Raw genomic sequence first — 25084 nt, 5'->3', positions numbered from 1 at the left:
GGATCCCGGAGACCAGGTGGAGGTCCGTCTTTCAGGATCCCGGAGACCAGGTGGAGGTCCGTCTTTCAGGATCCCAGAGACCAGGTGGAGGTCCGTCTTTCAGGATCCCAGAGACCAGGTTGAGGTCCGTCTTTCAGGATCCCAGAGACCAGGTGGAGGTCCGTCTTTCAAGATCCTAGAGACCAGGTGGAGGTCCGTCTTTCAGGATCCCGGAGACCAGGTGGAGGTCCGTCTTTCAGGATCCCGGAGACCAGGTGGAGGTCCGTCTTTCAGGATCCCAGAGACCAGGTGGAGGTCCGTCTTTCAGGATCCTAGAGACCAGGTGGAGGTTTGTCTTTCAGGATCCTAGAGACCAGGTTGAGGTCCGTCTTTCAGGATCCCAGAGACCAGGTGGAGGTCCGTCTTTCAAGATCCTAGAGACCAGGTGGAGATCCGTCTTTCAGGATCCTAGAGACCAGGTGGAGGTCCGTCTTTCAGGATCCTAGAGACCAGGTGGAGGTCCGTCTTTTAGGATCCTAGAGACCAGGTGGAGGTCCGTCTTTCAGGATCCTAGAGACCAGGTGGAGGTTTGTCTTTCAGGATCCTAGAGACCAGGTGGAGGTCCGTCTTTCAGGATCCTAGAGACCAGGTGGAGGTCCGTCTTTTAGGATCCTAGACACCAAGGTGGAGGTCCGTCTTTCAGGATCCTAGAGACCAGGTGGAGGTCCGTCTTTCAGGATCCTAGAGACCAGTTGGAGGTCCGTCTTTCAGGATCCTAGAGACCAGGTGGAGATTCGTCTTTCAAGATCCTAGAGACCAGGTGGAGGTCCGTCTTTCAGGACCCTAGAGACCAGGTGGAGGTCCGTCTTTCAGGACCCTGGAGACCAGGTGTAGGTCCGTCTTTCAGGATCCCGGAGACCAGGTGGAGGTCCGTCTTTCAGGATCCCGGAGACCAGGTGGAGGTCCGTCTTTCAGGATCCCAGAAACCAGGTTGTGGTCCGTCTTTCTGGATCCCAGAGACCAGGTGGAGGTCCGTCTTTCAGGATCCTAGAGACCAGGTGGAGGTCCGTCTTTCAGGATCCTGGAGACCAGGTGGAGGTCCGTCTTTCAGGACCCTAGAGACCAGGTGGAGGTCCGTCTTTCAGGATCCTGGAGACCAGATGGAGGTCCGTCTTTCAGGATCCTAGAGACCAGGTGGAGGTCCGTCTTTCAGGATCCTAGAGACCAGGTGGAGGTCCGTCTTTCAGGATCCTAGAGACCAGGTGGAGGTCCGTCTTTCAGGATCCTAGAGACCAGGTGGAGGTCCGTCTTTCAGGATCCTAGAGACCAATGTGGAGGTCCGTCTTTCAGGATCCTAGAGACCAATGTGGAGGTCCGTCTTTCAGGATCCTGGAGACCAGGTGGAGGTCCGTCTTTCAGGATCCTAGATACCAGTTGGAGGTCCGTTTTTCAGGATCCCGGAGACCAGGTGGAGGACCGTCTTTCAGGATCCCGGAGACCAGGTGGAGGTCCGTCTTTCAGGATCCTAGAGACCAGGTGGAGGTCCGTCTTTCAGGATCCTAGAGACCAGGTGGAGGTCCGTCTTTCAGGACCCTAGAGACCAGGTGGAGGTCCGTCTTTCAGGACCCCGGAGACCAGGTGGAGGTCCGTCTTTCAGGATCCCGGAGACCAGGTGGAGGTCCGTCTTTCAGGATCCCGGAGACCAGGTGGAGGTCCGTCTTTCAGGATCCCAGAAACCAGGTTGTGGTCCGTCTTTCAGGATCCCAGAGACCAGGTGGAGGTCCGTCTTTCAGGATCCTAGAGACCAGGTGGAGGTCCGTCTTTCAGGATCCTAGAGACCAGGTGGAGGTCCGTCTTTCAGGACCCTAGAGACCAGGTGGAGGTCCGTCTTTCAGGATCCTGGAGACCGGGTGGAGGTCCGTCTTTCAGGATCCTAAAGACCAGGTGGAGGTCCGTCTTTCAGGATCCTAGAGACCAGGTGGAGGTCCGTCTTTCAGGATCCTAGAGACCAGGTGGAGGTCCGTCTTTCAGGATCCTAGAGACCAGGTGGAGGTCCGTCTTTCAGGATCCTAGAGACCAGGTGGAGGTCCGTCTTTCAGGATCCTAGAGACCAGGTGGAGGTCCATCTTTCAGGACCCTAGAGACCAGGTGGAGGTCCGTCTTTCAGGACCCTAGAGACCAGGTGGAGGTCCGTCTTTCAGGATCCCGGAGACCAGGTGGAGGTCCGTCTTTCAGGATCCTAGAGACCAATGTGGAGGTCCGTCTTTCAGGATCCTAGAGACCAATGTGGAGGTCCGTCTTTCAGGATCCTGGAGACCAGGTGGAGGTCCGTCTTTCAGGATCCTAGATACCAGTTGGAGGTCCGTTTTTCAGGATCCCGGAGACCAGGTGGAGGACCGTCTTTCAGGATCCCGGAGACCAGGTGGAGGTCCGTCTTTCAGGATCCTAGAGACCAGGTGGAGGTCCGTCTTTCAGGATCCTAGAGACCAGGTGGAGGTCCGTCTTTCAGGACCCTAGAGACCAGGTGGAGGTCCGTCTTTCAGGACCCCGGAGACCAGGTGGAGGTCCGTCTTTCAGGATCCCGGAGACCAGGTGGAGGTCCGTCTTTCAGGATCCCGGAGACCAGGTGGAGGTCCGTCTTTCAGGATCCCAGAAACCAGGTTGTGGTCCGTCTTTCAGGATCCCAGAGACCAGGTGGAGGTCCGTCTTTCAGGATCCTAGAGACCAGGTGGAGGTCCGTCTTTCAGGATCCTAGAGACCAGGTGGAGGTCCGTCTTTCAGGACCCTAGAGACCAGGTGGAGGTCCGTCTTTCAGGATCCTGGAGACCGGGTGGAGGTCCGTCTTTCAGGATCCTAAAGACCAGGTGGAGGTCCGTCTTTCAGGATCCTAGAGACCAGGTGGAGGTCCGTCTTTCAGGATCCTAGAGACCAGGTGGAGGTCCGTCTTTCAGGATCCTAGAGACCAGGTGGAGGTCCGTCTTTCAGGATCCTAGAGACCAGGTGGAGGTCCGTCTTTCAGGATCCTAGAGACCAGGTGGAGGTCCATCTTTCAGGACCCTAGAGACCAGGTGGAGGTCCGTCTTTCAGGACCCTAGAGACCAGGTGGAGGTCCGTCTTTCAGGATCCCGGAGACCAGGTGGAGGTCCGTCTTTCAGGATCCCAGAGACCAGGTTGAGGTCCGTCTTTCAGGATCCCAGAGACCAGGTGGAGGTCCATCTTTCAGGACCCTAGAGACCAGGTGGAGGTCCGTCTTTCAGGATCCTAGAGACCAGGTGGAGGTCCGTCTTTCAGGATCCTGGAGACCAGGTGGAGGTCCGTCTTTCAGGACCCTAGAGACCAGGTGGAGGTCCGTCTTTCAGGATCCTGGAGACCAGGTGGAGGTCCGTCTTTCAGGATCCTAGAGACCAGGTGGAGGTCCGTCTTTCAGGATCCTAGAGACCAGGTGGAGGTCCGTCTTTCAGGATCTTAGAGACCAGGTGGAGGTCCGTCTTTCAGGATCCTAGAGACCAGGTGGAGGTCCGTCTTTCAGGATCTTAGAGACCAGGTGGAGGTCCGTCTTTCAGGATCCTAGAGACCAGGTGGAGGTCCGTCTTTCAGGATCCTAGAGACCAGGTGGAGGTCCGTCTTTCAGGACCCTAGAGACCAGGTGGAGGTCCGTCTTTCAGGACCCTAGAGACCAGGTGGAGGTCCGTCTTTCAGGATCCTAGAGACCAGGTGGAGGTCCGTCTTTCAGGACCCTAGTGACCAGGCGGAGGTCCGTCTTTCAGGATCCTAGAGACCAGGCGGAGGTCCGTCTTTCAGGACCCTAGAGACCAGGTGGAGGTCCGTCTTTCAGGATCCCGGAGACCAGGTGGAGGTCCGTCTTTCAGGATCCCGGAGACCAGGTGGAGGTCCGTCTTTCAGGATCCCAGAGACCAGGTGGAGGTCCGTCTTTCAGGATCCCAGAGACCAGGTTGAGGTCCGTCTTTCAGGATCCCAGAGACCAGGTGGAGGTCCGTCTTTCAAGATCCTAGAGACCAGGTGGAGATCCGTCTTTCAGGATCCTAGAGACCAGGTGGAGGTCCGCCTTTCAGGATCCCAGAAACCAGGTTGTGGTCCTTCTTTCAGGATCCTGGAGACCAGGTGGAGGGTCCGTTTTTCAGGACCCTAGAGACCAGGTGGAGGTCCGTCTTTCAGGATCCTGGAGACCAGGTGGAGGTCCGTCTTTCAGGATCCTAGAGACCAGGTGGAGGTCTGTCTTTCAGGATCCTAGAGACCAGGTGGAGGTCCGTCTTTCAGGATCCCAGAAACCAGGTTGTGGTCCTTCTTTCAGGATCCCGGAGACCAGGTGGAGGACCGTCTTTCAGGACCCTAGAGACCAGGTGGAGGTCCGTCTTTCAGGATCCTGGAGACCAGGTGGAGGTCCGTCTTTCAGGATCCTAGAGACCAGGTGGAGGTCTGTCTTTCAGGATCCTAGAGACCAGGTGGAGGTCCGTCTTTCAGGATCCTAGAGACCAGGTGGAGGTCCGTCTTTCAGCATCTTAGAGACCAGGTGGAGGTCCGTCTTTCAGGATCCTAGAGACCAGGTGGAGGTCCGTCTTTCAGGATCCTAGAGACCAGGTGGAGGTCCGTCTTTCAGGACCCTAGAGACCAGGTGGAGGTCCGTCTTTCAGGACCCTAGAGACCAGGTGCAGGTCCGTCTTTCAGGATCCTAGAGACCAGGTGGAGGTCCGTCTTTCAGGACCCTAGAGACCAGGCGGAGGTCCGTCTTTCAGGACCCTAGAGACCAGGCGGAGGTCCGTCTTTCAGGACCCTAGAAACCAGGCGGAGGTCCGTCTTTCAGGATCCCGGAGACCAGGTGGAGGTCCGTCTTTCAGGATCCCGGAGACCAGGTGGAGGTCCGTCTTTCAGGATCCCAGAGACCAGGTGGAGGTCCGTCTTTCAGGATCCTAGAGACCAGGTGGAGGTTTGTCTTTCAGGATCCTAGAGACCAGGTTGAGGTCCGTCTTTCAGGATCCCAGAGACCAGGTGGAGGTCCGTCTTTCAAGATCCTAGAGACCAGGTGGAGATCCGTCTTTCAGGATCCTAGAGACCAGGTGGAGGTCCGTCTTTCAGGATCCTAGAGACCACGTGGAGGTCCGTCTTTTAGGATCCTAGAGACCAGGTGGAGGTCCGTCTTTCAGGATCCTAGAGACCAGGTGGAGGTTTGTCTTTCAGGATCCTAGAGACCAGGTGGAGGTCCGTCTTTCAGGATCCTAGAGACCAGGTGGAGGTCCGTCTTTTAGGATCCTAGAGACCAAGGTGGAGGTCCGTCTTTCAGGATCCTAGAGACCAGGTGGAGGTCCGTCTTTCAGGATCCTAGAGACCAGTTGGAGGTCCGTCTTTCAGGATCCTAGAGACCAGGTGGAGATTCGTCTTTCAGGATCCTAGAGACCAGGTGGAGGTCCGTCTTTCAGGACCCTAGAGACCAGGTGGAGGTCCGTCTTTCAGGACCCTGGAGACCAGGTGTAGGTCCGTCTTTCAGGATCCCGGAGACCAGGTGGAGGTCCGTCTTTCAGGATCCCGGAGACCAGGTGGAGGTCCGTCTTTCAGGATCCCACAAACCAGGTTGTGGTCCGTCTTTCAGGATCCCAGAGACCAGGTGGAGGTCCGTCTTTCAGGATCCTAGAGACCAGGTGGAGGTCCGTCTTTCAGGATCCTGGAGACCAGGTGGAGGTCCGTCTTTCAGGACCCTAGAGACCAGGTGGAGGTCCGTCTTTCAGGATCCTGGAGACCAGATGGAGGTCCGTCTTTCAGGATCCTAGAGACCAGGTGGAGGTCCGTCTTTCAGGATCCTAGAGACCAGGTGGAGGTCCGTCTTTCAGGATCCTAGAGACCAGGTGGAGGTCCGTCTTTCAGGATCCTAGAGACCAGGTGGAGGTCCGTCTTTCAGGATCCTAGAGACCAGGTGGAGGTCCGTCTTTCAGGATCCTAGAGACCAGGTGGAGGTCCATCTTTCAGGATCCTAGAGACCAGGTGGAGGTCCGTCTTTCAGGACCCTAGAGACCAGGTGGAGGTCCATATTTCAGGACCCTAGAGACCAGGTGGAGGTCCGTCTTTCAGGACCCTGGAGACCAGGTGGAGGTCCGTCTTTCAGGATCCCGGAGACCAGGTGGAGGTCCGTCTTTCAGGATCCTAGAGACCAGGTGGAGGTTTGTCTTTCAGGATCCTAGAGACCAGGTGGAGGTCCGTCTTTCAGGATCCTAGAGACCAGGTGGAGGTCCGTCTTTTAGGATCCTAGAGACCAAGGTGGAGGTCCGTCTTTCAGGATCCTAGAGACCAGGTGGAGGTCCGTCTTTCAGGATCCTAGAGACCAGTTGGAGGTCCGTCTTTCAGGATCCTAGAGACCAGGTGGAGATTCGTCTTTCAGGATCCTAGAGACCAGGTGGAGGTCCGTCTTTCAGGACCCTAGAGACCAGGTGGAGGTCCGTCTTTCAGGACCCTGGAGACCAGGTGTAGGTCCGTCTTTCAGGATCCCGGAGACCAGGTGGAGGTCCGTCTTTCAGGATCCCGGAGACCAGGTGGAGGTCCGTCTTTCAGGATCCCACAAACCAGGTTGTGGTCCGTCTTTCAGGATCCCAGAGACCAGGTGGAGGTCCGTCTTTCAGGATCCTAGAGACCAGGTGGAGGTCCGTCTTTCAGGATCCTGGAGACCAGGTGGAGGTCCGTCTTTCAGGACCCTAGAGACCAGGTGGAGGTCCGTCTTTCAGGACAATGGAGACCAGGTGGAGGTCCGTCTTTCAGGATCCCGGAGACCATGTGTAGGTCCGTCTTTCAGGATCCCGGAGACCAGGTGGAGGTCCGTCTTTCAGGATCCCAGAAACCAGGTTGTGGTCCTTCTTTCAGGATCCTGGAGACCAGGTGGAGGTCCGTCTTTCAGGACCCTAGAGACCAGGTGGAGGTCCGTCTTTCAGGATCCTAGAGACCAGGTGGAGGTCCGTCTTTCAGGATCCTAGAGACCAGGTGGAGGTCCGTCTTTCAGGATCCTAGAGACCAGGTGGAGGTCCGTCTTTCAGGATCCTAGAGACCAGGTGGAGGTCCGTCTTTCAGGATCCTAGAGACCAGGTGGAGGTCCATCTTTCAGGATCCTAGAGACCAGGTGGAGGTCCGTCTTTCAGGACCCTAGAGACCAGGTGGAGGTCCATATTTCAGGACCCTAGAGACCAGGTGGAGGTCCGTCTTTCAGGACCCTGGAGACCAGGTGGAGGTCCGTCTTTCAGGATCCCGGAGACCAGGTGGAGGTCCGTCTTTCAGGATCCCGGAGACCAGGTGGAGGTCCGTCTTTCAGGATCCCGGAGACCAGGTGGAGGTCCGTCTTTCAGGATCCCAGAAACCAGGTTGTGGTCCATCTTTCAGGATTCCAGAGATCAGGTGGAGGTCCGTCTTTCAGGACCCTGGAGATCAGGTGGAGGTCCGTCTTTCAGGATCCCGGAGACCAGGTGGAGGTCCGTCTTTCAGGATCCCGGAGACCAGGTGGAGGTCCGTCTTTCAGGATCCCAGAAACCAGGTTGTGGTCCATCTTTCAGGATCCTAGAGACCAGGTGGAGGTCCGTCTTTCAGGATCCTAGAGACCAGGTGGAGGTCTGTCTTTCAGGATCCTAGAGACCAGGTGGAGGTCCGTCTTTCAGGATCCTAGAGACCAGGTGGAGGTCCGTCTTTCAGGATCCTAGAGACCAGGTGGAGGTCCGTCTTTCAGGATCCTAGAGACCAGGTGGAGGTCCGTCTTTCAGGATCCTAGAGACCAGGTGGACGTCCGTCTTTCAGGATCCTAGAGACCAGGTGGAGGTCCGTCTTTCAGGATCCTAGAGACCAGGTGGAGGTCCGTCTTTCAGGATCCTAGAGACCAGGTGAAGGTCCGTCTTTCAGGACCCTAGAGACCAGGTGGAGGTCCGTCTTTCAGGACCCTAGAGACCAGTTGGGGGTCCGTCTTTCAGGATCCTAGAGACCAGGTGGAGGTCCGTCTTTCAGGATCCTAGAGACCAGGTGGAGGTCCGTCTTTCAGGACCCTAGAGACCAGGTGGAGGTCCGTCTTTCAGGATCCCGGAGACCAGGTGGAGGTCCGTCTTTCAGGATCCCAGAGACCAGGTGGAGGTCCGTCTTTCAGGATCCCAGAGACCAGGTTGAGGTCCGTCTTTCAAGATCCCAGAGACCAGGTGGAGGTCCGTCTTTCAGGATCCTAGAGACCAGGTGGAGGTCCGTCTTTCAGGATCCCAGAGACCAGGTGGAGGTCCGTCTTTCAGGATCCTAGAGACCAGGTGGAGGTCCGTCTTTCAGGATCCTAGAGACCAGGTGGAGGTCCGTCTTTCAGGATCCTGTAGACCAGGTGGAGGTCCGTCTTTCAGGACCCTAGAGACCAGGTGGAGGTCCGTCTTTCAGGATCCTAGAGACCAGGTGGAGGTCCGTCTTTCAGGATCCTAGAGACCAGGTGGAGGTCCATCTTTCAGGATCCTAGAGACCAGGTGGAGGTCCGTCTTTCAGGACCCTAGAGACCAGGTGGAGGTCCATATTTCAGGACCCTAGAGACGAGGTGGAGGTCCGTCTTTCAGGATCCCGGAGACCAGGTGGAGGTCCGTCTTTCAGGATCCCAGAGACCAGGTGGAGGTCCGTCTTTCAGGATCCCAGAGACCAGGTGGAGGTCCGTCTTTCAGGATCCCAGAGACCTGGTGGTGGTCCGTCTTTCAGGATTCAGGAGACCAGGTGGAGGTCCGTCTTTCAGGATCCTAGAGACCAGGTGGAGGTCCGTCTTTCAGGATCCTTGAGACCAGGTGGAGGTCCGTCTTTCAGGACCCTAGAGACCAGGTGGAGGTCCGTCTTTCAGGACCCTGGAGACCAGGTGGAGGTCCGTCTTTCAGGATCCCGGAGACCAGGTGGAGGTCCGTCTTTCAGGATCCCGGAGACCAGGTGGAGGTCCGTTTTTCAGGATCCCGGAGACCAGGTGGAGGTCCGTCTTTCAGGATCCTAGAGACCAGGTGGAGGTCCGTCTTTCAGGACCCTAGTGACCAGGCGGAGGTCCGTCTTTCAGGATCCTAGAGACCAGGCGGAGGTCCGTCTTTCAGGACCCTAGAGACCAGGTGGAGGTCCGTCTTTCAGGATCCCGGAGACCAGGTGGAGGTCCGTCTTTCAGGATCCCGGAGACCAGGTGGAGGTCCGTCTTTCAGGATCCCAGAGACCAGGTGGAGGTCCGTCTTTCAGGATCCCAGAGACCAGGTTGAGGTCCGTCTTTCAGGATCCCAGAGACCAGGTGGAGGTCCGTCTTTCAAGATCCTAGAGACCAGGTGGAGGTCCGTCTTTCAGGATCCCAGAAACCAGGTTGTGGTCCTTCTTTCAGGATCCTGGAGACCAGGTGGAGGACCGTCTTTCAGGACCCTAGAGACCAGGTGGAGGTCCGTCTTTCAGGATCCTGGAGACCAGGTGGAGGTCCGTCTTTCAGGATCCTAGAGACCAGGTGGAGGTCTGTCTTTCAGGATCCTAGAGACCAGGTGGAGGTCCGTCTTTCAGGATCCTAGAGACCAGGTGGAGGTCCGTCTTTCAGCATCTTAGAGACCAGGTGGAGGTCCGTCTTTCAGGATCCTAGAGACCAGGTGGAGGTCCGTCTTTCAGGATCCTAGAGACCAGGTGGAGGTCCGTCTTTCAGGACCCTAGAGACCAGGTGGAGGTCCGTCTTTCAGGACCCTAGAGACCAGGTGCAGGTCCGTCTTTCAGGATCCTAGAGACCAGGTGGAGGTCCGTCTTTCAGGACCCTAGAGACCAGGCGGAGGTCCGTCTTTCAGGATCCTAGAGACCAGGCGGAGGTCCGTCTTTCAGGACCCTAGAGACCAGGCGGAGGTCCGTCTTTCAGGATCCCGGAGACCAGGTGGAGGTCCGTCTTTCAGGATCCCGGAGACCAGGTGGAGGTCCGTCTTTCAGGATCCCAGAGACCAGGTGGAGGTCCGTCTTTCAGGATCCTAGAGACCAGGTGGAGGTTTGTCTTTCAGGATCCTAGAGACCAGGTTGAGGTCCGTCTTTCAGGATCCCAGAGACCAGGTGGAGGTCCGTCTTTCAAGATCCTAGAGACCAGGTGGAGATCCGTCTTTCAGGATCCTAGAGACCAGGTGGAGGTCCGTCTTTCAGGATCCTAGAGACCACGTGGAGGTCCGTCTTTTAGGATCCTAGAGACCAGGTGGAGGTCCGTCTTTCAGGATCCTAGAGACCAGGTGGAGGTTTGTCTTTCAGGATGCTAGAGACCAGGTGGAGGTCCGTCTTTCAGGATCCTAGAGACCAGGTGGAGGTCCGTCTTTTAGGATCCTAGAGACCAAGGTGGAGGTCCGTCTTTCAGGATCCTAGAGACCAGGTGGAGGTCCGTCTTTCAGGATCCTAGAGACCAGTTGGAGGTCCGTCTTTCAGGATCCTAGAGACCAGGTGGAGATTCGTCTTTCAGGATCCTAGAGACCAGGTGGAGGTCCGTCTTTCAGGACCCTAGAGACCAGGTGGAGGTCCGTCTTTCAGGACCCTGGAGACCAGGTGTAGGTCCGTCTTTCAGGATCCCGGAGACCAGGTGGAGGTCCGTCTTTCAGGATCCCGGAGACCAGGTGGAGGTCCGTCTTTCAGGATCCCACAAACCAGGTTGTGGTCCGTCTTTCAGGATCCTAGAGACCAGGTGGAGGTCCGTCTTTCAGGATCCTAGAGACCAGGTGGAGGTCCGTCTTTCAGGATCCTAGAGACCAGGTGGAGGTACGTCTTTCAGGATCCTAGAGACCAGGTGGAGGTCCGTCTTTCAGGATCCTAGAGACCAGGTGGAGGTCCATCTTTCAGGATCCTAGAGACCAGGTGGAGGTCCGTCTTTCAGGACCCTAGAGACCAGGTGGAGGTCCATATTTCAGGACCCTAGAGACCAGCTGGAGGTCCGTCTTTCAGGACCCTGGAGACCAGGTGGAGGTCCGTCTTTCAGGATCCCGGAGACCAGGTGGAGGTCCGTCTTTCAGGATCCCGGAGACCAGGTGGAGGTCCGTCTTTCAGGATCCCGGAGACCAGGTGGAGGTCCGTCTTTCAGGATCCTAGAGACCAGGTGGAGGTCCGTCTTTCAGGACCCTGGAGACCAGGTGGAGGTCCGTCTTTCAGGATCCCGGAGACCAGGTGGAGGTCCGTCTTTCAGGACCCTGGAGATCAGGTGGAGGTCCGTCTTTCAGGATCCCGGAGACCAGGTGGAGGTCCGTCTTTCAGGATCCTAGAGACCAGGTGGAGGTCCGTCTTTCAGGACCCTGGAGACCAGGTGGAGGTCCGTCTTTCAGGATCCCGGAGACCAGGTGGAGGTCCGTCTTTCAGGATCCTGGAGACCAGGTGGAGGTCCGTCTTTCAGGATCCCGGAGACCAGGTGGAGGTCCGTCTTTCAGGATCCCGGAGACCAGGTGGAGGTCCGTCTTTCAGGATCCCGGAGACCAGGTGGAGGTCCGTCTTTCAGGATCCCAGAAACCAGGTTGTGGTCCATCTTTCAGGATTCCAGAGATCAGGTGGAGGTCCGTCTTTCAGGACCCTGGAGATCAGGTGGAGGTCCGTCTTTCAGGATCCCGGAGACCAGGTGGAGGTCCGTCTTTCAGGATCCCGGAGACCAGGTGGAGGTCCGTCTTTCAGGATCCCAGAAACCAGGTTGTGGTCCATCTTTCAGGATCCTAGAGACCAGGTGGAGGTCCGTCTTTCAGGATCCTAGAGACCAGGTGGAGGTCTGTCTTTCAGGATCCTAGAGACCAGGTGGAGGTCCGTCTTTCAGGATCCTAGAGACCAGGTGGAGGTCCGTCTTTCAGGATCCTAGAGACCAGGTGGAGGTCCGTCTTTCAGGATCCTAGAGACCAGGTGGAGGTCCGTCTTTCAGGACCCTAGAGACCAGGTGGAGGTCCGTCTTTCAGGACCCTAGAGACCAGGTGGAGGTCCGTCTTTCAGGATCCCGGAGACCAGGTGGAGGTCCGTCTTTCAGGACCCTAGAGACCAGGTGGAGGTCCGTCTTTCAGGATGCTGGAGACCAGGTGGAGGTCCGTCTTTCAGGATCCTAGAGACCAGGTGGAGGTCCGTCTTTCAGGATCCTAGAGACCAGGTGGAGGTCTGTCTTTCAGGATCCTAGAGACCAGGTGGAGGTCTGTCTTTCAGGATCCTAGAGACCAGGTGGAGGTCCGTCTTTCAGGATCCTGGAGACCAGGTGGAGGTCGGTGGAGGTCCGTCTTTCAGGATCCTAGAGACCAGGTGGACGTCCGTCTTTCAGGATCCTAGAGACCAGGTGGAGGTCCGTCTTTCAGGATCCTAGAGACCAGGTGGAGGTCCGTCTTTCAGGACCCTAGAGACCAGGTGGAGGTCCGTCTTTCAGGACCCTAGAGACCAGTTGGGGGTCCGTCTTTCAGGATCCTAGAGACCAGGTGGAGGTCCGTCTTTCAGGATCCTAGAGACCAGGTGGAGGTCCGTCTTTCAGGACCCTAGAGACCAGGTGGAGGTCCGTCTTTCAGGATCCCGGAGACCAGGTGGAGGTCCGTCTTTCAGGATCCCAGAGACCAGGTGGAGGTCCGTCTTTCAGGATCCCAGAGACCAGGTTGAGGTCCGTCTTTCAAGATCCCAGAGACCAGGTGGAGGTCCATCTTTCAGGATCCTAGAGACCAGGTGGAGGTCCGTCTTTCAGGATCCCAGAGACCAGGTGGAGGTCCGTCTTTCAGGATCCTAGAGACCAGGTGGAGGTCCGTCTTTCAGGATCCTAGAGACCAGGTGGAGGTCCGTCTTTCAGGATCCTGGAGACCAGGTGGAGGTCCGTCTTTCAGGACCCTAGAGACCAGGTGGAGGTCCGTCTTTCAGGATCCTAGAGACCAGGTGGAGGTCCGTCTTTCAGGATCCTAGAGACCAGGTGGAGGTCCGTCTTTCAGGACCCTAGAGACCAGGTGGAGGTCCGTCTTTCAGGACCCTAGAGACCAGGTGGAGGTCCGTCTTTCAGGATCCTAGAGACCAGGTGGAGGTCCGTCTTTCAGGATCCCAGAGACCAGGTGGAGGTCCGTCTTTCAGGATCCCGGAGACCAGGTGGAGGTCCGTCTTTCAGGATCCCAGAAACCAGGTTGAGGTCCGTCTTTCAGGACCCTTGAGACCAGGTGGAGGTCCGTCTTTCAGGATCCTAGAGACCAGGTGGAGGTCCGTCTTTCAGGATCCTAGAGACCAGGTGGAGGTCCGTCTTTCAGGATCCTAGAGACCAGGTGGAGGTCCGTCTTTCAGGACCCTAGAGACCAGGTGGCGGTCCGTCTTTCAGGACCCTAGAGACCAGGTGGAGGTCCGTCTTTCAGGACCCTAGAGACCAGTTGGAGGTCCGTCTTTCAGGATCCTAGAGACCAGGTGGAGGTCCGTCTTTCAGGACCCTAGAGACCAGGTGGAGGTCCGTCTTTCAGGATCCCGGAGACCAGGTGGAGGTCCGTCTTTCAGGATCCCAGAAACCAGGTTGAGGTCCGTCTTTCAGGATCCCGGAGACCAGGTGGAGGTCCGTCTTTCAGGATCCCAGAAACCAGGTTGAGGTCCGTCTTTCAGGATCCCAGAGACCAGGTGGAGGTCCGTCTTTCAGGATCCTAGAGACCAGGTGGAGGTCCGTCTTTCAGGATCCCAGAGACCAGGTGGAGGTCCGTCTTTCAGGACCCTAGAGACCAGGTGGAGGTCCGTCTTTCAGGATCCTGGAGACCAGGTGGAGGTCCGTCTTTCAGGATCCTAGAAACCAGGTGGAGGTCCGTCTTTCAGGATCCTAGAGACCAGGTGGAGGTCCGTCTTTCAGGATCCTAGAGACCAGGTGGAGGTCCGTCTTTCAGGATCCTGGAGACCAGGTGGAGGTCCGTCTTTCAGGATCCCAGAGACCAGGTGGAGGTCCGTCTTTCAGGATCCCGGAGACCAGGTGGAGGTCCGTCTTTCAGGACCCTAGAGACCAGGTGGAGGTCCGTCTTTCAGGATCCTGGAGACCAGGTGGAGGTCCGTCTTTCAGGATCCTAGAGACCAGGTGGAGGTCCGTCTTTCAGGACCCTAGAGACCAGGTGGAGGTCCGTCTTTCAGGACCCTAGAGACCAGGTGGAGGTCCGTCTTTCAGGATCCCGGAGACCAGGTGGAGGTCCGTCTTTCAGGATCCCAGAGACCAGGTTGAGGTCCGTCTTTCATGATCCCAGAGACCAGGTGGAGGTCCGTCTTTCAGGATCCCAGAGACCAGGTGGAGGTCCGTCTTTCAGGATCCCAGAGACCAGGTGGAGGTCCGTCTTTCAGGATCTCGGAGACCAGGTGGAGGTCCATCTTTCAGGACCCTAGAGACCAGGTGGAGGTCCGTCTTTCAGGATCCTAGAGACCAGGTGGAGGTCCGTCTTTCAGGATCCTAGACACCAGGTGGAGGTCCGTCTTTCAGGACCCTGGAGACCAGGTGGAGGTCCGTCTTTCAGGACCCTGGAGACCAGGTGGAGGTCCGTCTTTCAGGATCCCGGAGACCAGGTGGAGGTCCGTCTTTCAGGAACCCGGAGACCAGGTGGAGGTCCGTCTTTCAGGATCCCGGAGACCAGGTGGAGGTCCGTCTTTCAGGATCCCAGAAACCAGGTTGTGGTCCATCTTTCAGGATCCTAGAGACCAGGTGGAGGTCCGTCTTTCAGGATCCTAGAGACCAGGTGGAGGTCTGTCTTTCAGGATCCTAGAGACCAGGTGGAGGTCGGTCTTTCAGGATCCTAGAGACCAGGTGGAGGTCCTTCTTTCAGGATCCTGGAGACCAGGTGGAGGTCCGTCTTTCAGGACCCTAGAGACCAGGTGGAGGTCCGTCTTTCAGGATGCTGGAGACCAGGTGGAGGTCCGTCTTTCAGGATCCTAGAGACCAGGTGGAGGTCCGTCTTTCAGGATCCTAGAGACCAGGTGGAGGTCGGTGGAGGTCCGTCTTTCAGGATCCTAGAGACCAGGTGGAGGTCCGTCTTTCAGGATCCTAGAGACCAGGTGGAGGTCCGTCTTTCAGGATCCTAGAGACCAGGTGGAGGTCCGTCTTTCAGGATCCCGGAGACCAGGTGGAGGTCCGTCTTTCAGGATCCTTGAGACCAGGTGGAGGTCCGTCTTTCAGGACCCTAGAGACCAGGTGGAGGTCCGTCTTTCAGGACCCTGGAGACCAGGTGGAGGTCCGTCTTTCAGGATCCCGGAGACCAGGTGGAGGTCCGTCTTTCAGGATCCCGGAGACCAGGTGGAGGTCCGTCTTTCAGGATCCCAGAAACCAGGTTGTGGTCCATCTTTCAGGATTCCAGAGATCAGGTGGAGGTCCGTCTTTCAGGACCCTGGAGACCAGGTGGAGGTCCGTCTTTCAGGATCCCGGAGACCAGGTGGAGGTCCGTCTTTCAGGATCCCGGAGACCAGGTGGAGGTCCGTCTTTCAGGATCCCAGAAACCAGGTTGTGGTCCATCTTTCAGGATCCCAGAGACCAGGTGGAGGTCCGTCTTTCAGGATCCTAGAGACCAGGTGGAGGTCTGTCTTTCAGGATCCTAGAGACCAGGTGGAGGTCCGTCTTTCAGGATCCTAGAGACCAGGTGGAGGTCCTTCTTTCAGGATCCTGGAGACCAGGTGGAGGTCCGTCTTTCAGGACCCTAGAGACCAGGTGGAGGTCCGTCTTTCAGGATGCTGGAGACCAGGTGGAGGTCCGTCTTTCAGGATCCTAGATACCAGGTGGAGGTCTGTCTTTCAGGATCCTAGAGACCAGGTGGAGGTCCGTCTTTCAGGATCCTGGAGACCAGGTGGAGGTCGGTGGAGGTCCGTCTTTCAGGATCCTAGAGACCAGGTGGAGGTCCGTCTTTCAGGATCCTAGAGACCAGGTGGAGGTCCGTCTTTCAGGACCCTAGAGACCAGGTGGAGGTCCGTCTTTCAGGACCCTAGAGACCAGGTGGAGGTCCGTCTTTCAGGATCCCGGAGACCAGGTGGAGGTCCGTCTTTCAGGATCCTTGAGACCAGGTGGAGGTCCGTCTTTCAGGATCCCAGAGACCAGGTGGAGGTCCGTCTTTCAGGATCCCAGAGACCAGGTTGAGGTCCGTCTTTCAAGATCCCAGAGACCAGGTGGAGGTCCGTCTTTCACGATCCTAGAGACCAGGTGGAGGTCCGTCTTTCAGGACCCTAGAGACCAGGTGGAGGTCCGTCTTTCAGGATCCCAGAGACCAGGTGGAGGTCCGTCTTTCAGGATCCTAGAGACCAGGTGGAGGTCCGTCTTTCAGGATCCTGGAGACCAGGTGGAGGTCCGTCTTTCAGGATCCTGGAGACCAGGTGGAGGTCCGTCTTTCAGGACCCTAGAGACCAGGTGGAGGTCCGTCTTTCAGGATCCTAGAGACCAGGTGGAGGTCCGTCTTTCAGGATCCTAGAGACCAGGTGGAGGTCCGTCTTTCAGGATCCTAGAGACCAGGTGGAGGTCCGTCTTTCAGGATCCTAGAGACCAGGTGGAGGTCCGTCTTTCAGGACCCTAGAGACCAGGTGGAGGTCCGTCTTTCAGGACCCTAGAGACCAGGTGGAGGTCCGTCTTTCAGGACCCTAGAGACCAGTTGGAGGTCCGTCTTTCAGGATCCTAGAGACCAGGTGGAGGTCCGTCTTTCAGGATCCTAGAGACCAGGTGGAGGTCCGTCTTTCAGGACCCTAGAGACCAGGTGGAGGTCCGTCTTTCAGGATCCCGGAGGCCAGGTGGGGGTCCGTCTTTCAGGATCCCGGAGACCAGGTGGAGGTCCGTCTTTCAGGATCCCAGAAACCAGGTTGAGGTCCGTCTTTCAGGATCCCAGAGACCAGGTGGAGGTCCGTCTTTCAGGATCCCAGAGACCAGGTGGAGGTCCGTCTTTCAGGATCCTAGAGACCAGGTGGAGGTCGGTGGAGGTCCGTCTTTCAGGATCCTAGAGATAAGGTGGAGGTCCGTCTTTCAGGATCCTAGAGACCAGGTGGAGGTCCGTCTTTCAGGATCCTAGAGACCAGGTGGAGGTCCGTCTTTCAGGATCCCGGAGACCAGGTGGAGGTCCGTCTTTCAGGATCCTTGAGACCAGGTGGAGGTCCGTCTTTCAGGACCCTAGAGACCAGGTGGAGGTCCGTCTTTCAGGACCCTGGAGACCAGGTGGAGGTCCGTCTTTCAGGATCCCGGAGACCAGGTGGAGGTCCGTCTTTCAGGATCCCGGAGACCAGGTGGAGGTCCGTCTTTCAGGATCCCAGAAACCAGGTTGTGGTCCATCTTTCAGGATCCCAGAGACCAGGTGGAGGTCCGTCTTTCAGGATCCTAGAGACCAGGTGGAGGTCTGTCTTTCAGGATCCTAGAGACCAGGTGGAGGTCCGTCTTTCAGGATCCTAGAGACCAGGTGGAGGTCCTTCTTTCAGGATCCTGGAGACCAGGTGGAGGTCCGTCTTTCAGGACCCTAGAGACCAGGTGGAGGTCCGTCTTTCAGGATCCTAGAGACCAGGTGGAGGTCCGTCTTTCAGGATCCTAGAGACCAGGTGGAGGTCCGTCTTTCAGGACCCTAGAGACCAGGTGGAGGTCCGTCTTTCAGGACCCTAGAGACCAGGTGGAGGTCCGTCTTTCAGGATCCCAGAAACCAGGTTGTGGTCCATCTTTCAGGATCCTAGAGACCAGGTGGAGGTCCGTCTTTCAGGATCCTAGAGACCAGGTGGAGGTCCGTCTTTCAGGACCCTAGAGACCAGGTGGAGGTCCGTCTTTCAGGACCCTAGAGACCAGGTGGAGGTCCGTCTTTCAGGATCCCGGAGACCAGGTGGAGGTCCGTCTTTCAGGATCCCAGAGACCAGGTTGAGGTCCGTCTTTCAGGATCCCAGAGACCAGGTGGAGGTCCGTCTTTCAGGATCCCAGAGACCAGGTGGAGGTCCGTCTTTCAGGATCCCAGAGACCAGGTGGAGGTCCGTCTTTCAGGATCCCGGAGACCAGGTGGAGGTCCATCTTTCAGGACCCTAGAGACCAGGTGGAGGTCCGTCTTTCAGGATCCTAGAGACCAGGTGGAGGTCCGTCTTTCAGGATCCTAGAGACCAGGTGGAGGTCCGTCTTTCAGGATCCTAAAGACCAGGTGGAGGTCCGTCTTTCAGGACCCTGGAGACCAGGTGGAGGTCCGTCTTTCAGGATCCCGGAGACCAGGTGGAGGTCCGTCTTTCAGGATCCCAGAAACCAGGTTGTGGTCCATCTTTCAGGATCCTAGAGACCAGGTGGAGGTCCGTCTTTCAGGATCCTAGAGACCAGGTGGAGGTCCTTCTTTCAGGATCCTGGAGACCAGGTGGAGGTCCGTCTTTCAGGACCCTAGAGACCAGGTGGAGGTCCGTCTTTCAGGATCCTAGAGACCAGGTGGAGGTCCTTCTTTCAGGATCCTGGAGACCAGGTGGAGGTCCGTCTTTCAGGACCCTAGAGACCAGGTGGAGGTCTGTCTTTCAGGATCCTAGAGACCAGGTGGAGGTCTGTCTTTCAGGATCCTAGAGACCAGGTGGAGGTCTGTCTTTCAGGATCCTAGAGACCAGGTGGAGGTCTGTCTTTCAGGATCCTAGAGACCAGGTGGAGGTCCGTCTTTCAGGATCCTAGAGACCAGGTGGAGGTCGGTGGAGGTCCGTCTTTCAGGATCCTAGAGACCAGGTGGAGGTCCGTCTTTCAGGATCCTAGAGACCAGGTGGAGGTCCGTCTTTCAGGACCCTAGAGACCAGGTGGAGGTCCGTCTTTCAGGACCCTAGAGACCAGGTGGAGGTCCGTCTTTCAGGATCCTGGAGACCAGGTGGAGGTCCGTCTTTCAGGATCCCAGAGACCAGGTTGAGGTCCGTCTTTCAGGATCCCAGAGACCAGGTGGAGGTCCGTCTTTCAGGATCCTAGAGACCAAGTGGAGGTCCGTCTTTCAGGATCCTAGAGACCAGGTGGAGGTCCGTTTTTCAGGATCCCAGAGACCAGGTGGAGGTCCGTCTTTCAGGATCCCAGAGACCAGGTGGAGGTCCGTCTTTCAGGACCCTAGAGACCAGGTGGAGGTCCGTCTTTCAGGATCCTAGAGACCAGGTGGAGGTCCGTCTTTCAGGATCCTAGAGACCAGGTGGAGGTCCGTCTTTCAGGATCCTAGAGACCAGGTGGAGGTCCGTCTTTCAGGATCCTAGAGACCAGGTGGAGGTCCGTCTTTCAGGATCCTGGAGACCAGGTGGAGGTCCGTCTTTCAGGATCCCAGAGACCAGGTGGAGGTCCGTCTTTCAGGATCCTAGAGACCAGGTGGAGGTCCGTCTTTCAGGATCCTAGAGACCAGGTGGAGGTCCGTCTTTCAGGACCCTGGAGACCAGGTGGAGGTCCGTCTTTCAGGACCCTGGAGACCAGGTGGAGGTCCGTCTTTCAGGATCCCGGAGACCAGGTGGAGGTCCGTCTTTCAGGATCCCAGAAACCAGGTTGTGGTCCATCTTTCAGGATCCTAGAGACCAGGTGGAGGTCCGTCTTTCAGGATCCTAGAGACCAGGTGGAGGTCCTTCTTTCAGGATCCTGGAGACCAGGTGGAGGTCCGTCTTTCAGGACCCTAGAGACCAGGTGGAGGTCCGTCTTTCAGGATGCTGGAGACCAGGTGGAGGTCTGTCTTTCAGGATCCTAGAGACCAGGTGGAGGTCTGTCTTTCAGGATCCTAGAGACCAGGTGGAGGTCTGTCTTTCAGGATCCTAGAGACCAGGTGGAGGTCCGTCTTTCAGGATCCTAGAGACCAGGTGGAGGTCGGTGGAGGTCCGTCTTTCAGGATCCTAGAGACCAGGTGGAGGTCCGTCTTTCAGGATCCTAGAGACCAGGTGGAGGTCCGTCTTTCAGGACCCTAGAGACCAGGTGGAGGTCCGTCTTTCAGGACCCTAGAGACCAGGTGGAGGTCCGTCTTTCAGGATCCTGGAGACCAGGTGGAGGTCCGTCTTTCAGGATCCCAGAGACCAGGTTGAGGTCCGTCTTTCAGGATCCCAGAGACCAGGTGGAGGTCCGTCTTTCAGGATCCTAGAGACCAAGTGGAGGTCCGTCTTTCAGGATCCTAGAGACCAGGTGGAGGTCCGTTTTTCAGGATCCCAGAGACCAGGTGGAGGTCCGTCTTTCAGGATCCCAGAGACCAGGTGGAGGTCCGTCTTTCAGGACCCTAGAGACCAGGTGGAGGTCCGTCTTTCAGGATCCTAGAGACCAGGTGGAGGTCCGTCTTTCAGGATCCTAGAGACCAGGTGGAGGTCCGTCTTTCAGGATCCTAGAGACCAGGTGGAGGTCCGTCTTTCAGGATCCTAGAGACCAGGTGGAGGTCCGTCTTTCAGGATCCTGGAGACCAGGTGGAGGTCCGTCTTTCAGGATCCCAGAGACCAGGTGGAGGTCCGTCTTTCAGGATCCTAGAGACCAGGTGGAGGTCCGTCTTTCAGGATCCCAGAGACCAGGTGGAGGTCCGTCTTTCAGGATCCCAGAGACCAGGTGGAGGTCCGTCTTTCAGGATCCTAGAGACCAGGTGGAGGTCCGTCTTTCAGGATCCTAGAGACCAGGTGGAGGTCCGTCTTTCAGGATCCCAGAGACCAGGTGGAGGTCCGTCTTTCAGGATCCTAGAGACCAGGTGGAGGTCCGTCTTTCAGGACCCTAGAGACCAGGCGGAGGTCCGTCTTCCTAAAGGCTCTGGAAGGAGGTGAAGTACGTCCACCGTCCTCCACAACATCTGCGTGAGCAGCGGTGACCTTCTGGAGCCAGATGATGATGATGATGATGATGAAGATGTCAGGAGGGCAGCTGGGGAACAACCAGCAGGAGAACCAGCAGCGTCTCCAGGAACCGTCTGTGAGGCTGATGAGAGGCAGAGGATGGTAATGATGTGTTACTCCCCAGATCATGACTGCATTTATATCTAAACAATAAATAATTTGGCGAATGGGAAACAAATTGTGTGTCTCTATATGATGAAGATCTACAATGAACTTCTCTTTACATTTTTCTAATATAATTAAATATTTTGTAATGATTAATTTATTACCATACACAAAACACACGAAACATTCAGTAAATATTACATGACACCAACTACAACGTAAACTAAACACACACACACACACACACACTCGATTGATTTTCAATCAGGGACAGACGAGGTGGAGCCATGCAGAAGAAAGTTACACACCTCACACTTTGCATTCTAATAATCATACCAACTAAATTCACTACTATGTTTATTTTATATCTATATTTTCTCGTTCAGTCTCAGCAGTTCAGATCTGACGATACGATGCAGATTTATGGCATCAGTGGTAACCATAGTAACGGACCGCTCTAAAAACTGGCGCTATATCGCTATTAATAGTTTACGTTATAAACACCACAATGCTTCATCTGGACGTTCAGCAAGGATGAATGAACATACAGAACCTATAACATTCATCATTTATAACACATATAACCTGTATACGTCCACTACAGCGGATAAAAACTGCTAACAGTGTGCTAACCTACGGTGCTAACTACCGAGTCTGACAAATGGTCAGATCCATAACTGTCGTCAGGGATAGATTAGCAGGTTGCAGTATACATCACAATCATAACGGAATCATTTAATTCTTACATTTATACAAATGAATCCCCGCCTGGACCGGCGTTAAACTCCGCCATTATTTACCTGGTAAACTGATGGAAAGTCCATCCTCTTCCGCTACGTCAGCAAAATGGAGTCGATTTAGTGCGCGAAGTGTCCATTGTTCCACACATAGACATCATGTATACGTAGCCGCCTCATTATATCGCGCTGCCTATGCGAGCTGACGTCTCATCGCGCCGCTATCTTGGATGGGTCTCCCATGCGCCTCCAATACATTTATTTGTAAGGTGTAGGTCCAACCATGACAATAACTTCACCAATTTTTACCTGATTTTTCTCACAGTTGGGTTTGTTACAAAGGGCAGAGATATTGTTATGATGCTGGTCACTGTCAAACATTAAAAACCGACATGTTTTTATGCTAAAGTAATTAATCAAATGCTGTTTAACAAACACACATGCTACAATATAAATGAATGTATTAATTAATTTGACACGGACAAGTTTGTTTATTGATGCATTTGAATTTATTTGCCACACACAAACACACCCTTGAAGCTAAAACCCTTGAAAAAGAATTGTTTCGCATGGTTTCTTACGTGTACTGGCACTCTGTAACTCCAGAGTGGTTACTTTTGCAATGTGGTGCAGCCTCACTTTGAGAAACACAGAGACAACAAAAGACAAAAGCATGAAATGGTGGTTATCAACTCCAAATTGTGTTTCAGCAATGTGCTCCCCAAGTAAAAACACATCCTCTGAACCAATCTCAGCCCGAACAAAATGGCTGACAAAGGAAACACTGACGCCGTGTTTTGTTACGTTTTGCCGAATGACACGCTCTACTACTTTGACCACACACACTGTTCCCTCTGAGGGAACCATCAGCCCAGCCTTGTTTTTCAGTTGAAGCAGGTGGTAGCTCTGGTCCATGGATGAGGGCGCAGCAGCTGTGACAAGGCTTGCACGGCACACTTCACAGGACAGTCTTTTGAGTATATTTCTGACAACAAAACCTGCAATGTAGACCAGAGCGTTGTCCACAAGACCACTAAAGCAGACAGGCAGGTAACTGTGGTCATTTATAACCGCAGAAATGTTTGCAAATGGTGATGGGAGCTCTTCATCTGCTATTAAAGCAGAGTGCATGTCCGCAGCTGATATGAACACAGTCTCATCTTGTGCTGCTATATTGCCTGACCCACTTGGTGTGACACCGCAACGGACCATCAGACAGCGAAAAATGTTCTGGAACTGTCCTGCAGTGGGATTGTTATTCCAGCCTCCTAAAAAACAAATGATAAAAAAACACCACATTAACACACTTAGATATTTTATGAGGACATTTTATGAGGACTATTAGGCTATAAAAGGTAAGGGAAATAAAAACATAATTTTCCCACAGTACTGATATCCTATCAGGTCCATGTAAAAAAATATTTATAAATATGAAAATTCTACCTGCTGCCCTGACATAATTGAAGAAAAGCTCCAAGTGATCCTGGCTGAAGCGGTATGTGCAGACATAACGCTGAACTTGGAGCAGGTCAGGAATCATCATCAACAATGTGTCTATGTCAATGACAAAGCCGATGACTGACAGATACCTTAAAAAGAAAGCAGAGCATTAATATAATGGAAAACAAGACACCTCAAGAGCACCTTGTAATTTTAGGTCTGGAAAGGTGTTCACTGACTTTTCTATAAATACACATAACATGTAACCCAGTACATGTCAACAGAGCAGCAACAATACAGGCTTTGTTCTAATACATTCTCTAATTGGTCAATTATTTGAGTACAATATACTTTGGGTAAAATTATTAGGTGCATCTTGAGAGTGTAAATCAGTGTCAGAATTTGCTTCCCTCGAATAAATAATTTATATCTATCAACTAGGAACAATTTCAGAACAGAACTTTGACAGCTTGAAAACAAGAACATGCCATACATACCATTTGACACCTCTATGACCTGAAAAATACTAAAGACAAGAAAATTCCGAAATACACCAACATATATTAAACAAAAGTAGTTAAAAGCAAGATATGCTCCTTAAAGCAAGAGGGACTGATATTACCTTCGGCCTATGGTTTTGCACAGAGCAACATTATATCAACATACATACCATTTTTGACACCTGTTGTTATGACCTGAGAAATGGTGGACAGAAGAGTCAAAACAAACAGGAAAACGCAGCATCTTATGAACTCGATGCACAACAAGAGAACAGAACATCTTAGGAACTTATAACATTTTCATGGAAACTATTTACTATTTTAAAAGACCTCTTAGTTTGATGGAGGGGTGTGCCACTTTTCATCACCAAACTCATCAAGTACTCCCTACTTCTCAACAAGAGCTCTACTCTCTCTGTCCAATTCAAAGCACCCAGGGGAGCTTTGAGTCCTTTGGCACATGGATTGCGGCTGTTTAGGATGTCAAACAACCTGTCAACAATCTAAAAAGAAGTATAAGGCTCCATTAACAGATATATTACCCCAACAGTAGTCCTGTATCAAGAAAATAAAAAAAACTATCCAATTTCAATTTATACAAATAAGCATTTAAGCTTTACTTGGATTTTCCTCTACAGGTAGTATACCTGTAGGTAGAATATCCAATGTTATTTAACAATATTTCTTTAACAGCATATTGTATTACCTCAATGAATTCAGCTGTTGCCTCACAGTTTTTAAACTGCGAATAACCAAGGTCCCTCAGTGTGCGCAGTGCTAGCGCTACAGAGCGGCTCAATGTTTGGGCAGCCAGGGACACCTTCATCTTCTGGCCATCAAAGTGGACATGCTTGTTGGTTATCTTGTTGGCCCCATGCAGTCCTTCTCTTGTCTGGACATTGTTGAGACTAACAATGTAGGACCAACTAATTTCTCCAGTGGTGCTGGTAACTGGGCTGTAAGCCTGTAACATGTTGCGTGCCAATTTCAACATGGGACAAGCATCCATCAACACAAACACCCTTTCGGCAGTCACTGGATGTTCGAAGAAGGTCTTTAATAGCTCATGAGGGTTTCCCTTGAGCTGACACCCGAGCTGATTGCACATGTTGATATTGGAGGCATGCCCATCCACTGTCATGCAGACCACTTTTATGCCACGTGCATGCAATTCCTCCAGAGCTTGAACCAGAACCTTCTGTGTGTCTGGTGACAAACACTTAGTGAGGTAGTAGGCAATTGGAGCTTTCCAATGACCCTGTAAGCCAACTACCAAAAAAACAAGGATCTCTGTTGCTACATCAGTCTCATCTATGCCATTCCCCATATTCACATATCCAGACATTTTCTGTGTGTTAGGATTGTACTGGACATGTTTTTTAATGTACATGACATCCAACATGAGGGCCACAGAGCCATATTTAGTAGGGTCTTCTTTACGCCTTCTGTGCAACATATCCAACATCATTGTGTTGAGCCCTGGCTGGGAATCCACCGATTGCATCCACCTTTACAAAAGAAAGTAAACAATTATTGAAGTGCTTCAAACCTTGGATCTCCATTCTCGCACTTTTTTTTTTTTGGAAGAATGATTTGTTTTTCAACATATTAAAAAAAGTTAAAATAGCACACATAAGCTAA

Source organism: Telmatherina bonti (genome assembly GCF_933228915.1).
Source record: "Telmatherina bonti genome assembly, chromosome: 16".
In the NCBI taxonomy this organism is placed as follows: Eukaryota; Metazoa; Chordata; class Actinopteri; order Atheriniformes; family Telmatherinidae; genus Telmatherina; species Telmatherina bonti.
This window is presented reverse-complemented; position numbering follows the sequence as displayed.